Source organism: Pseudochaenichthys georgianus, chromosome 6, assembly GCF_902827115.2.
Source record: "Pseudochaenichthys georgianus chromosome 6, fPseGeo1.2, whole genome shotgun sequence".
NCBI classification, from domain to species: domain Eukaryota; kingdom Metazoa; phylum Chordata; class Actinopteri; order Perciformes; family Channichthyidae; genus Pseudochaenichthys; species Pseudochaenichthys georgianus.
Window position 1 is genome coordinate 20,710,268 of NC_047508.1, and position 14,858 is coordinate 20,725,125.

A 14,858-nucleotide genomic window follows, 5' to 3' on the forward strand; every position below is an offset into this window, starting at 1 on the left:
CTTTGTGTATTTTTATTTATTTTATTTTCACATGAAGTGTGCTGTGGGATATGGTATCGCTCCAGCTTTTGCAAGGGGGTCACACGGGCAGTTAGGATTAGAGCCGGTGGTTGAATGTCCTCCTAAAGTTTCAGTGAAACATTTAGCAGCTTCAAGTTTAATGGCTGAACAGGGCAAGTGCTGGCTCTCATCATATAACATTTGAAATGAGTGTTCAGTTGGGAGGAGATTTGTGGTTATGTTTGACTCCTCCCCGCCCCCAACAGATTTCAAACCAGTTTAAGCAACCACTAATGAAAAACATGTAGCTTTCTCTGCGTATTGAGAGTGGAGGGAATTCACTCATTCGTTTGAACACGTGTAGACTCATGCATATCAGCTTGATTTGTTTAAACAGAAACCCCACATAAGCAATTATTTCAGCTCCATGCCAAGATACTGTGGTGTTAACTACTAGGCTAAATTTAACTAGAGGTCTTTCTTTTTTTTTAAGCTAGTGTTAAGTCGTTGTTTGAAATGGCTAAATGTAGATTGTACATTCAGATTAAAGCAGTGCTGTATTAATATGTATACAATTTGGGCACTAAACATGCCCCAGTTGACTAAAAGCAGTGTTTAATTAAATTGTGATTATATGCAAGCAGGACATTAGTTACAAAAATAATAGCTAGACATACCCTTGTAGCTCATTGGTTTAAAAACGGTTGATTACACCTTAATTAATATCTTGACATAGAAACATTTCAGCACCTGACAGCATTCTATTTTAAGTTAAGATGTCTACCTCTGAGTTGCACTCTCTTTTTCCAGCTTCACCGTAGTCACAATAATGGTATTGGTGGGTAAACAAAAGGAAAAGGCCAGAATCCCTGACAGAAGAATGACCCTGTGGCATTTTGACCTCTTCCTCTCACGAGGCCAGTGGTGTTGACAGGACCCTGGTGGGGGATGGGTAAACAAACAAGGCACGTGGAAAATAAATCCAAGTATCCTCTGTAAATCAAACAAAAGTAAGGAAAATCTTACCCAGAACTCTGTCAGTCTCTCACCACAAATGAACATGCAACATAGACTGTTTGAGTGAGCCTAATCGTGTAAAATATTAAAAAAGTTCAAGTTCATTCAAGTAACTGTGTATTTTTGTAAAACGTTCTGCGTTCTTGGCACAGTGTGTTTAAGTCACAAATAATCCCCTTTGTCTTATCTTTTAATCTTTGTTAATGTCCCTGTAGTGTGATGTTGTAAAAAACAAATCCTGCCTGTCTTTCTGAGCCTAAAATCCGCACAAGTGTATGAGATGGGCCTTTTCCATAATTTAAGAGAGGAGAGTAAACTATCCGCCCATTTAGCCCTGGCTTTATTTCACTGGAAGTCAGCTATAGACTGGAGGCTTGATCATTTATGGCTGTGGCCTTGTGGAACGATTCTCCTTCAAAGGCCTTGATGTTGAGTGTATTTTACTTCTCTATGCTTCACTGGTGCCTGCAATCTCTAATGTGGCATATAGAAACCCGCCACCAGATTTGTGTCCCCCGGGACAGGTTTATATCACTGTTAGCTGTCAGCCCATACATTATGCCATTTAAGCAAGAATAATCACTGCTATTAACAACAAAGCAGACCCAATTGAATAATTTAACCAAGTGGCAGTGGCTCGTTGCTGATAAAAGAAGGGAGTGGAAAATTGATCAAAAAGCCAGCCCTCACGAGGATATAAATAATACAATGAGATCAGAGTGATGAGCTGTGAAGCCCCGTTCCAGTCCGGTACCTAGTACTTACATTCCTCTCCCACTGAGAGGCTCGCTGTGGACATCTTGATTTCACGTTGCTGCCCGCAATGGCAAATCAATATATTCCATAACAGATGGAAGTGGGCACGAATTGATATACTTCATGTGAAATGGTAGAAAGTGACATGCAGGGCTTTCTTTTCTTCTCATCTTGATCTGCACTTTTTGTGAATGGCCCCCACAAGATAAAATACATCTCTTTCACATCAGACTTGCTTATGTGTCTTCAAGGTCTACTTTAGATGCACCTCATACCTTCCTTGACAGATATACAGTACAGTATCATGGATTTGTAGACTCTGACTCCCTCTAGAGGGAGTAGATGTTAAGGACCAACAACAGCATGCCTTCTCTCTAAACACTCCCACTCATTTAAAATATATACTTTTGAAACTCTAGCTTACACCAGATTTCATGACTCAGTATGCAGGATTTTGAAGGGGAAACATGCATCCCATCTGAAATGGTCATGTTTAGAGGGAGTTGTGGCAATTTTTTACATTAACTCGCCAAGGACATTTGCACATAGATCTTACACTGAGTAAAAGTAGCATTACAACATAGTACTGCACACCTCAAGGACCCTGAGGCGGGCAGGGAAGACAGTGGCTGACCCCTCCCACCCTGGACACAAACTGTTCACCCCCCTCCCCTCTGGACAGCCTGTCCTCCTACAAAAAACGACCATATAGGTCGATTGTTCAGCAGCTAAATACGACCCAGAGTCACGTTTTAAAGTGTAGCACCTCTAGTGGTCGTGTAAGAAACAACATGCTCCTGTCGATTGCAAACGCTCCGGAGGGTCGTTTATTCACAAATAACCCTCTCTGGAAAATCCTAAATTGTGGAATAGTTTGGCCATTAAAATGCTTTTTTATTAGATTTCTAGCGAGAAGTGTATATTGTACTTTTATAATCTATGTCCAGTGGATGTGTAGGATCTACAGTTTGATAGATATACGAAGATGATTTGAGGTCTCGCCAGGAGAACGTGTTCTGTATATGGGGCAGCTTCCATGTAAAGTTAGCGTGGGTGAAAACAGTATTTCCGGTCTCGAAGTTTTCATAATAAAACCGGAAGTATTCCCCACACTGTCAAATGATTACACAGTGATATCTCCATACAGTCTATGCTTCATACTCATCCACTAAAAATCCTTGTTAATTACACAATATTGATTGGTTTAAATTGTGTACAATGCTTTTGTGTTTTTAACCTTCGATTCGAATAAACAAATTGTTTTTTCGGAGTTTTACGACAGAGTTTCCGAAGACACTACACTACCCAGAATCCCCAGCTATCGTTTGGGACTACAACATCCGCCTTGCTTTATAAACCCCGTGATTAGCCCTCAAGCTCTGTGATTGGATGTTGGAGTGGCAGTGTGACAAGGTTACGCCGAGTGTCAAACAGCTCTTTGAAATGGAATGGAACCACGCCAGACTATCCAAAACTGGACTTGGACAGGTCCAGCCCAGCCCTCCCCCCCAGAATTACACATGCTGGCTATTGTGTGATTCGCAACATGTTCTATGGCAAGTTTCTACTGGGAATTGTAGTTTTAAAAGACGTTTTCGTATTTCCCACAAATAGAAGTTGCCAGTATTACACTGTGTACATCCCTGGAGGTTTAGGGGATACGAAACACATTGGTGTTATCAAATTTAAAACATATAATTAATACATGGGTGAAAATTGCTTGTGTCCATAATGGGCAGCATTAATATACCCACAAGACAGCTGGTCTTATGTCTGTGACCCCTCCTGTTGTTAATTGATAAGCCTGAAACATGCACTTGTCAAGGTTCAGATGCACATTTAGCAAATATGGCAGTAGCCATCGATCATCTTAAGATAAGATAAGATATACTTTATTGATCCCAAGTTGGGAAATGTTTTTGTTACAGCAGCATGTACTACTTTGTTCTACTCCACTACAATTCAGAGGTTAACCTGGTATTTTTACTCTACTACATTTATTTTTGTTACTTTGCAGATTCTGATTAATGATGTGAAATATAAACAACCCTTAAATCAGACTTTAGTTACAACTGAGTAAAATTCAGCCTTATCAGTTTGTCTGTTTTGCACATCCTCCTGTTAATATCTTTGGACGTCCTGCACTAAACTGTTTTATTGTAGAGATCACTACAGTATCTTCTTGATATTTTCTATTCTATATTTCTATCATTGACCCCTATTTTGTATGTAGGCTACTCTTAATATTTAAATGTTTTCATCAAATATAACTTATTCAACAACTAAATTCAATAACGTGCTTTAACCTCTAGGAGGTGCGGTTTAGACCAGTGGTCTAGTTAATAAAATATAATAATGTCAAACATATGACTATTCACTTTATTGTGAAATTAAAACAGAACGGTAAAGGAAAATACAGTTTCAGTCTCTCGATGTGAAGCTTATGCATTGTACTGAACCTGCATGAGGAGTTGGAGAGGTAGTTCAGAAAATCAGTAATATCTTTAAAAACTACAAAAAAAGTCCCTTTCTATCAGCTGTGCACCCTTATGGTGTAAATACAGACTATCTACAAATTGGATCAAATATAAAAGTCAGCCGAATTAGTGTTGATACTGCAAGGAGACGTATTGTGTGAAAAGAAATGGAAGATGTTGTTTAATTGTTGATATATTTATGGTCCACGTCACGTATTCAGTTTTGGCGGCATCTCTTCCAGTTTGTCAAAAGGTCTTCTGATCAGGGCTCAATAAATAAATATCTACGGCAGATATGTAATATTTAATGCAGCCGAACCGTCTATTACAATGCCGTTATGTGATGACTTTCAAAGAGAAAAGCAAGAGCACTCGGAATAAAGTATTATTTTATTTTTTTTAAATGTTTTCCGATTTCATCACATAAACACCATATCCCGACGTGCATTGCGGCGTGATTTTAGCCTATCAAAACCTCTGAAAAAATAGATGTGTCTCTCAGAATCGAAAGAGAAAAACCTATGGGAAAAACACAAAAGCATTGTACACAATTTAAACCAATTAATGTCGTATAATTAACTAGGATAAACTGATGTTTTTTTAGTGGATGAGTAGTACAGATATCACTGTTAAATAATTTGATCATTGGTTTTATTATGAAAACGTCGAGACCGGAAATACTGTTTTCAACCCGTAACTTTACATGGAAGCTTGCCGCATATACACGTTCTCCTGACGAAACCTCAAATCATCTTCGTAATATCTATCAAACTATAGATCCTACATATCGACTGGACGTGGATTCTAAAAGTACAATATATACTTCTTGCTAGAAATCTAATCATAAAGCGTTTTAATGGCCAAACTATCCTATAATTTAGGATTTTACAGAGAGAGTTATTTGTGAATAAACAACCGTTGAATAACGTTTGCATTCAACGGGAGCACTAGAGGCCGACAATTTTAAAACGTAATTATAGGTCGTATTAAGCGCTTGAACAAACGACATATTTGGTCGTAATAAGGGCTAAAACAATCGACCCATTTGGTCGTATGAGTTGGAGGACTTGTTGCTCTGGCAGGAGGCTGCGGTCCATCAGGACCAAAACCTCTCGCCACCTGAACAGTTTCTTCCCCTCCGCTACCGGCCTCATTAATAAGCCCCCCACTGACACTTTACCTCAGCCACATCATAGACTCTATACATTAATGCACACAATGTACAACAATATCTGTTTTCTTTTCTTATTATTACTGCCGATTTTTTTTTATTCCATATTTTATTCCATTGCAATCTAAATACTGTTATATTTATATTTTACGATATTTTTTATTATTTTTTATATTTGTTCTAGTTCTCTATCTGTGTTTTAATTGTTGTTTTACTTTTATGTGTGCACCACGACACCTAGTCAAATTCCTCGTACGTAAGTCTATAAGTATAACATAACAAAATAAAACTAAAAATATTTTTGAAGAAAAGTACATTTCAGAATAATGTTCTCCAGTTGGATTATAATTAATAACGCTTTTATGTTTTCATCATGGTGTCGGATTGTATGAGTTGTTATTTTGAATTGAACATTCAGTTTGTTAAGTAAAATACCTTCAAATGTAGTCAAGTTAAATGTAAAATATTTGCCTTCGACTTATATTTTGGTGAAAGGATTAAGTAGCATAAACTAGAAACACTCCAAAATAGTACTAAAGTATAGTACTTGAGTTAATGTCCTTCTAAAGGTGAATGTTTCCACAGTTACACCATAGTCGAGGCTACGTAGTAGAGCGGTTTCTGTCTTCAGCTGCCCACGTTATCTGAGATTAGACATCAGTATGAGCAGGACACGATGTAAGAGTTCTGTAAGGCTACATTTATTAGAGACATGAACACTTCCTCAGCTATCAGAAGGATTTATCAGTTACTTAAGAATCTGGTAGGGGAGAGAGGGGTAAATTGAGCCAGTGGGTAAATTGAACCACCCCCTGTAACCAAGCAACGCCTTATAGTTGTAATCACGTGACTAGAAATTATGCAAGCTCCTCCCATTTCTCCTTGCCTGTGAAAGAGAGATCCTCATTATGTTCTGGTAAGTAAACATTTTTAGAAAAAAACGTTTTTTGCTTGTCAAAGTACATTTTCTAGATGTCAGCTATATCGGCTGTCATGTAAAAAAAAAAGTATCCAGGTTTAAACACTTATATTGTATATGTTGATGTGTTAGCAGTGTATTAAACCATGTGAATCATTAAGTTAAATATGACTCTGAATTTTAATGCTAGGCTATTTTTTCTAAAATGGTGGCTATGGGGTAAAGTGAACTATGGGCCTTGGGGTAAGTTGAGCCAGTTTTTCAATGGAGAAATGAATGAAAGTAGGCCAAGTTGATAATAAGAGGTCATTGTAGGCTACATTTAAAGTTGAATTTACCCTGTCTTTGATTGGTAAGATGTATGAAATTGTATCACCATTTGTATGATTACTTTTCCTTTTAACATGTTAAAAAAAAATCAATCAATTCAATCGAAATTTATATTAAAAATATTTGAAAAACTAAGCTGGTATTTGGTTTGTTATTTATTGTTTATAGTTACCTTTAAGATTTGTCGTAGGTATGCCCAGGTTTGAACAGATATGCCCAAGTTTGAACCGTGGTTCAACTTACCCCCTGACCTGGATCAACTTACCCCTACACTGGGGCAAGTTGAGCCACAAAACTTTTTTTTTTAAAGAAGTAATATTTTCACTGCCCTTGATCAAATATTAATTCTTATCATTGCCATTGATAGGAGACATCCTGAATTATAGGTGTGTGTTTTCATTTTTACTATGTGTCATTTGTCCTTGCTTAGAGGACAGCATAACTAAAAAATGGCTCAATTTACCCCACTCTCCCCCTGTTTCTTGCAAAATTACGTAAGTAAATTTGAACTGCATGTTTTGAATCAAGATCAGCTTTTTTAATCTAACATTCATGGGTGTGTTACTGAAGGATTTATCCCAGACAAGTGATCCTGATCCTGGAATGCAGTTTATTAAGTCAAGGTCTTTCAACATCATGGCTTTTTTGAGAGCCATAAATCTGTGAAGAAGAACTTGATCTTTCACGAAGTAGTGAAATGCAAACCCAAAAATGTATAGAGCCAGTAATGTTTTGATTGTGTTTTTTTCTGAATTTGCTAAGAGCTTTCAAATCTCTCTGTTCTTCTTTCGTTTAGTTTGCCTTGACGTCATTGCTTGCTTGGTCTATCTGATTTCCTAATGCACACATCTAAATAGGCTATGCTGTTGTTGAATTCAACATAAGACTTTTTCAAATGTGTAGTTTTTGGTTTACACTTTAGTGATTTGTGTGTGATGTCAGTGTTACGTATTTTAAAGCCCTACATTAAAGAATAAGTTGGTTTCATCTACATTTGCCAGACTTTCCTTCTCCACCACAAGCACATTGTCCCTTTCCCAAGAGATTGTGTGTGTCTTAACCCTCCTGTTTACTGAGACATGACTTATGCATTGCTATGGTGTACTGTGTGGTTACGATATTTGCCAACTTTCCCAAACATGTATGCATTTCCTTGTTTGGCCACAAGAGGCTGCTATTCTCTCTTATAGAACATCTGCTTAAAGAGCTCTGTATTTTATCTGTTTTATGTAGTCTGCTGTTTGTGCAAAACACTTGGCCCCTTGTGACATAGTACTGAAAAGACAGAAATGAGGGAGGAGGAGCAAAAACGATGTGCTACAAAAACAGAACTGACTGTGAATGTGTCTTTTGCACATTGTCCTGCATTGTATTATTATTGTATGCATGGTAAACTCAATTTATTAGCCCTTGAACACAAGTATTACTACAAAAATAAGAAAAGAAAATGGATTCATCTGGAAAATGAAGATGAATATGCCAGTCATAAAGACACTGAACACAGGTCTGATTTATTGAAAAGCCAAGCTTTAATTGCTTAATTTAAGTTATCAATATATGTACAGAATAAAATGTGGGCTTTCATATAAGTATTTGACCATCTTTATTTCTGAACTTTATAATTATTGGAACATTATCACATGGACCCAGCTACCAAAACCAACATGTAACGTTACTGTCTATGTTGGACTAACAACAGCGTATTTGAGTTCATCATTGTCATGGTGATACAGGACATACACTTATTTTAGGGAATCAGGGAAGTATTGTGCAACCTCAGTTAAACCAAAAAACGAATGACTCGTATATTAGTGATTTAAGTAATTACAATTCAGTTCCAGTTACTAATAACCTGTTATCATTTATATACTTTACATTATCTCAATGTTTGGCTTTTTCCCCCTCCATCATTCCCCATTTAATCGCACTAAAGCATGCTCTGTGGTCAGGCCTAATATGTTGCATGTCAGTAAAGGATGCCCCCCTGGATGCACAGTTATTATGGTGATGGCTGCAGAGCAACAAACCCTCCCATGAAGTCCAAAATTAATGTAAATATAAATACGCACAACAGATCAAGTATCGAGAGGGCAGAGCTCCAAATCCACATCCTGCACAGAGAGCGTGATCTCTCTCCTGTTTGTTTTCCACACAAGGCCTCATTTAGGGTCTCAGATCTGTAAAACGGTGAACTCCTCCTGCTATTCCTCTCATGAAATGACACATCTGTCAGACAACATTTTGAGATCACTGACTCCTGTGTGGAGGCTCCGAAAGAGCTATAACCAAATAAACGAATAACAAAACACACAGAGAGCTTTGATCGCAGCGATGTTGGAGAGAAGTAGGAGAACTGGAGCGCTGATGTGATGTGCTGTAAAATATTGGGCTTCTGTTAAAAGGCTTTAAGTGGCTGTTTTCCGTTTTAAAGTAGCTTAGCGGTTCCAATTCTGGTCGCTAACACTGACCTCACTCCGCACAACTTTGTTGATTCTTTCTCCCACCTCCCCTATATCTCTCTGATCAAATTATTTCCACCACAGTGGCCCAGCCTTGGTGTTCCACCGCATACGGGGACAGGAAGGGGATACAAAAAAAAGATGTCCAAAACAGAAAACCTTGTTGCCATGGTGCACCAAAACAAACTCTCCCGTGTGAGACAGTTGTCTGGTTCATTGCCCGTGGGGCTATTCTTTAGTAGCAATGACACGACAAGGGTCACTTAACGACAGACAAGGATCAAGGGAAGGAAATGCAATTGCCAAGTAAACACAAGCAGAGGCAGGTCTGCAGGGCGCTGTGTCTCATGTCAGAGACCTCATGACTTCTTGTTAGAGCCCAGAGCAGATGGAAAGTCTCCTCCTTTCCTCCTTCACAACATATTTTCCTTCTCTGTCCCCGTCTTTGGTTTCCATTATAAGAGTGACATTTCTTTATCCCAGCATGGTTCCACGTTTCAAGTAAAAAGCGTGGTAAGCAGTTAATACAGAAGCTTCCAGCACTAAAGCTACCAGCTGCAGACATTCTTTCCCCTTTAATAATTTCATTTTTAGAGTTTGGTATAGCTATGCTTCAATGTTTAAGACCCACAGCTGTAGTCTATAGCCTGCCTATAAAGTTGGATACACTAGACGAGATTTATGATCTTGAGAGCCATTTGGAGGATGGCGTGAGAGTATTCTCAGACAAATCCCATTCACACTATCGAAAGAAAATGAGAGCTAATTGAAACATATTCTGTGTTCAATTATTTAAAAAGAGAATATCACTGTAAGCTTTTAAATCAGTTAAAGTTCAAAGAAATATGTGTGTAATGATGTTTGATATGGTTTGCAAATGCTTACAAGTGGCTGCATGGATATGGGAAAGCTTGGGCGTGCAAATATTTAACATATGCTGTAATTCTGAGAAAGTATTTTCCTATTCAAATAACTTGTTTCCTAATTCAAGTTTTTTTTATGAGGATCAGCTACATTCTTATTCTAAGAAAATTCCCACATGTCACTTCAAAGTTCCCAATTATAAGTTGTCAGAAGGTTTACATTATACTTCAACAGTGACTTTATGCAATATAGACTCATTGTAATGTAGAGTGTTCCTGGATGTACTGTACATATTACATTACATTACATTGCATTTAGCTGACGCTTTTATCCAAAGCGACGTACAATAAGTACGTTCGACCAACAAAATAAAAACTTGAAGAAAACAGAATCATATAAGTACATCAGGTTTCATAGAGCAAAAACATTTCAAGTGCTACTCAACTGGCTTTAGGTAAGCCAGTCCTTTATTAGTATATAAGTGCTTTGTTAATAGTTCTATCGCTCGAAGTGGAGTCGAAAGAGATGAGTTTTCAGTCGCCGTGTAAGCTATCTGCTGTCCTGATGTCAATGGGGAGCTCATTCCACAATTTTGGAGCCAGGGTAGCAAACCCACGTGTTTTTGCTGATGGGAACTTGGGTCCCCTTCGCAGCGAGGGTGCAGCGAGCCGTTTGGTTGATGCAGAGCGGAGTGCACGTGCTGGGGTGTACAGTTTAACAATGTCCTGGATGTAGGAAGGGCAAGATCCATTCGCAGCATGGTATGCAAGTACCATTGTCTTGAAGTGGATTCTAGCAGTACTGGAAGCCAGTGGAGGGAGCGGAGGAGCGGCGTGGTGTGGGAGAATTTAGGAAGGTTGAAGACCAGACGAGCCGCTGCATTCTGGATGAGCTGCAGAGGTCGGATGGCACATGCAGGTAGACCAGCCAGGAGGGAGTTGCAGTAGTCTAGGCGTGAGCTGACGAGAGTCTGGACCAGAACCTGCGTGGCATTCTGGGTCAGCTGTGGACGTATCCTCCTGATGTTGTAAAGCGTATATCTGCAGCAGCGGGTTGTAGCAGCGATGTTTGCAGTGAAGGACAGGTTGTTATCTAGGATCCCACCCAGATTCCTTGCAGTCTGAGTCGGGGAAACAACAGAGGTGCCGATGTTGATTGTTAGGTCAAGAGTGGGACAATCTTTTCCCGGAAGGAAAAGCAGTTCAGTCTTGTCAAGGTTGAGCTTGAGGTGATGAGCAGACATCCACTGAGAGATGTTAGCTAGACAAGCAGAGATGCGTGGGACGACCTCGGTCTCTGAGCGGGGAAAGGACAGGATTAATTGGGTGTCGTCAGCGTAGCAGTGGTATAAAAAACCATGCGGGCTAATGACAGATCCGAGCGAGTTTGTGTACAAGGAGAAGAGGAGGGGACCGAGAACAGAGCCCTGAGGGACCCCTGTAGTTAATTGACAAGGGTCGGACTCCGACCCTCTCCAAGTAACCCTGTAGGTGCGGTCTTTGAGGTATGAGGTGATGAGGGAAAGTGCAGAGCCTGAAACTCCAAGTTCTTGGAGAGTGCGAAGGAGGATCTGATGATTCACCGTGTCGAATGCAGCAGACAGGTCCAAAAGGATGATGACAGAGGAGAGGGAGGCTGCTTTAGCAGTGTGCAGTTCCTCAGTGACAGCAAGGAGGGCAGTTTCTGTGGAGTGACCTGCCTGGAAGAGTTCATCATATATGCTCGATATCATATGGGTGTGGAGCTCACAAGGTCACACATGCATGTATGCTCATTATGTGGACCATATCTCCAGTGGCGACTGGTCATTAGGGGCAGGTGGGGCACAGCCCCACCTAGTGTCAGCAGAAAGTATTAAAATAATGATTACAACAAAATGCAAAAAATAAATTAAAAAATATATAAAATATATTTTAAGATCATGTTTAATCATCTGATTTGTGTGTTCTTCTAATTAGTGTCTACAGTGTGTGCCTATTGAGCTGTTTAGAGCCATGTGGGACAAAACCTGATCCTGCCCCTCCCTCTGACTGTCTAAGTGAACGGTGACTGCAAAAACTACACTGCGCATGCTCAGAGTATTTTCCTATTTAATGTGTGTGGCAAAAAATAATGACCATAGGGGCAAAGTGCTGCCATCCCCACCATACGTCATCTCACATAATTCAGAGCTGATTGGCTGTAAGTACGTGTGCCGCGAAAAGTGTGGTGTGTGAAGAGGAGGAGAGAGAGCTGCAGTGAGGCATCCTAAAACCAGGAAGTAAGCTGCGCATGGCTTCCCTCGACAAAAAAGCAACGAGATTTCTCCATAGGATTTTAGAAAATAGCTCAAAATAAGATCTGTGGGAAACGTAGCTGTTAGATAAATGTACGTTTTGTTCAGCCGGATAATATCCACATGTCTACCCTACTTTTATCATTTTTTCGAATCAAAAATCTATTGATTAGATTAGATGTATGATAGACTTTTGAAACTACAAGAAGATAAGGAGGACTTTTACAAAAAAGTAATAGAGATTTTTGTCCAGAAGGATAGGCAAATGGACTTAATCTTCAAGTCAAGGTAAGACTGCAATTTTATTGAAAATGGGATCTTACTAAAGAGAGAACAATTCAATATTTAAATGATAAAATTACATTTTTTTGGGTATCCTTCTGTTGAACTGTCTGTTTAAAAGTAATTGAAGCATCAGACAAAAAAAGCTTTTGAAAATAATATTATATTTTGATTTAATATATTTGTAAACCTGAAGAGTCAGTGGCAGTGCCTCACCAGCCATGAACCTCTCTGCAGAAGCTTATATATAGACATCTGAGTTTTTTGTGCCCCACCACTTTTGTACATATAGAAACGCCACTGCATATCTCTAGGATCCTATCTATAGAAACCCTTAAGGTCTGGAGAACAGATTCAGAGCTTCATACAAAGTACATTTATTTTGACCTACATCTGATCGGGTACATCTGAGCCAAAACTATGTTAAATGTTTCTGGCAAGATTACTTACATTTAGTTTGCATTTCAGATACTGAGAGTGCTTTGAAGTATCTGCATTGCAACCTGATCTCACCAGAATGCGTGACTCCACCACGACTCCTTAAAGGAATGGTCCACTCATTAGATAATTAATCAAAACTTCAGTATTTAGTGAAACATTATGTTTAAACCATACCCTGAAGAAATCAGCGATATTCCCCGGTAAATAATGATTTTATAGCTCTTTTTATCAAAACCTGTATATTCCGTCTGGCCGCCGCCATTTTTGCCATTTTCAGTAGTCACGTGATGGTCGTGACGTCATCCATGCGTTCACTTTGTCAACACGGAAACATGGCGGAGTATTTGAGTTCGGACTCGTCAGCAGAGGAAGAAGTTTTGACCAATGTGAAGAGACTGGATGGGGGAATTCAGCCATACATATCAGTATGACAATACGACACCCTCTGTCCTTAGACCCTCACATCGTAAAAGGAAAAACTTCCGAAGAAAACCCACAGTTTAAAGGGAACATGGGAGAAACCTCAGGGAGAGCAACAGAGGAGGGATCCCTCTCCCAGGACGGACAGACGTGCAATAGATGCCGTGTGTAAATTGAAAAGATAATACATTTGCAACATAGGTAGTCCAAATGTTTGGAAATGCATGTGTGTATAATAGGAAGATGATATAAGATACTATATGTATGCATGTAGTACCACCCTTGCTAGCGATTCCCTCTCTAGTTTAGCATACTCCGCTTCGTTGTCCCTGGCCATAGAATCACGATTTTATGGGGCCGGAATAACTGGGGGAAAATACACACTAGCCGGTACTACGCTATATGGAAAGGCCACCAAAAACTGTCCTGGCCTGGACGCTAAAGGACGTTAAAACGGGGCTAGCCGCTGCAATGGAAATGCGCTATAACATACCTTATTCGAGCACTACCTCTGCTCCTCCGTCGCTTCACACTTGCAGAGGGCGATTTCTCAACTGGCCGAACTGGTGTCCTGGTCGGTGATGACACCAGAAAGACCGATGGCACTGCATCTCCATTAAGTAATGGTTGTTCCATAAATCCCATGTTGTGTTTTATCATACTCTCAGAGTAGTCGTCCGGACATTTGAAATGTTCGCTGCATACATGAGCCTGTGAATCTTTCGGTTCGGGCCGGCCACATTTCGCTAGCCACTGCCTCCGAATGTACTTCTTACGCTTACCTTTTGGCAACAGATGGAACCGAGCATTCCGTGGATTGTTCCTATCAGAATTGTGGCAATATTTCGCGATACAGTGAGGCATATTTGAAGAGAGAAACTACAGTAAATAACATGGAGATCAATGTGTCTTCGAAAACCAAACGCATGGTTTACGTCACGTCCGGAAAATGGCGGCGCCCACAGTGTTGATGTTATTTCGGTATATAATCAGTTTAAAATCACTGATAATGTCATCGGATTAAAAAAAAAAAAAAAAGACTGGCAGAGACGGGTCTGTTTTATCGGATGATAATTATTTAAAAATGAGTGTCATGAGCATACCATTCCTTTAACACCGCATTGCATGGGGGAGTCACGCATTCTGCTACATTTACGTGTCGGCACCACGCAAACAACCCAATGTAAAGTGAATGAGGCTCTTTTGTCGTGGTGCACACACGCATTTCTACAACGTCCCGCAGTGAGCTTTTATTCTATAAAACGTTTTTAAAATCTACTTTATAGCTTGTAGTAACTCACGGGAGGCTTCTTTTATTTGATTTGTATTCATAATAATTTTTTTTTTTTGGTCAGAATGTAAAAATTAAATTAGTTACGAATTTTTGTTCTCCAAAAACAGTGCATTGTGTGTAATACAACTGTGATTTTTATTAAATTAGTTAGTT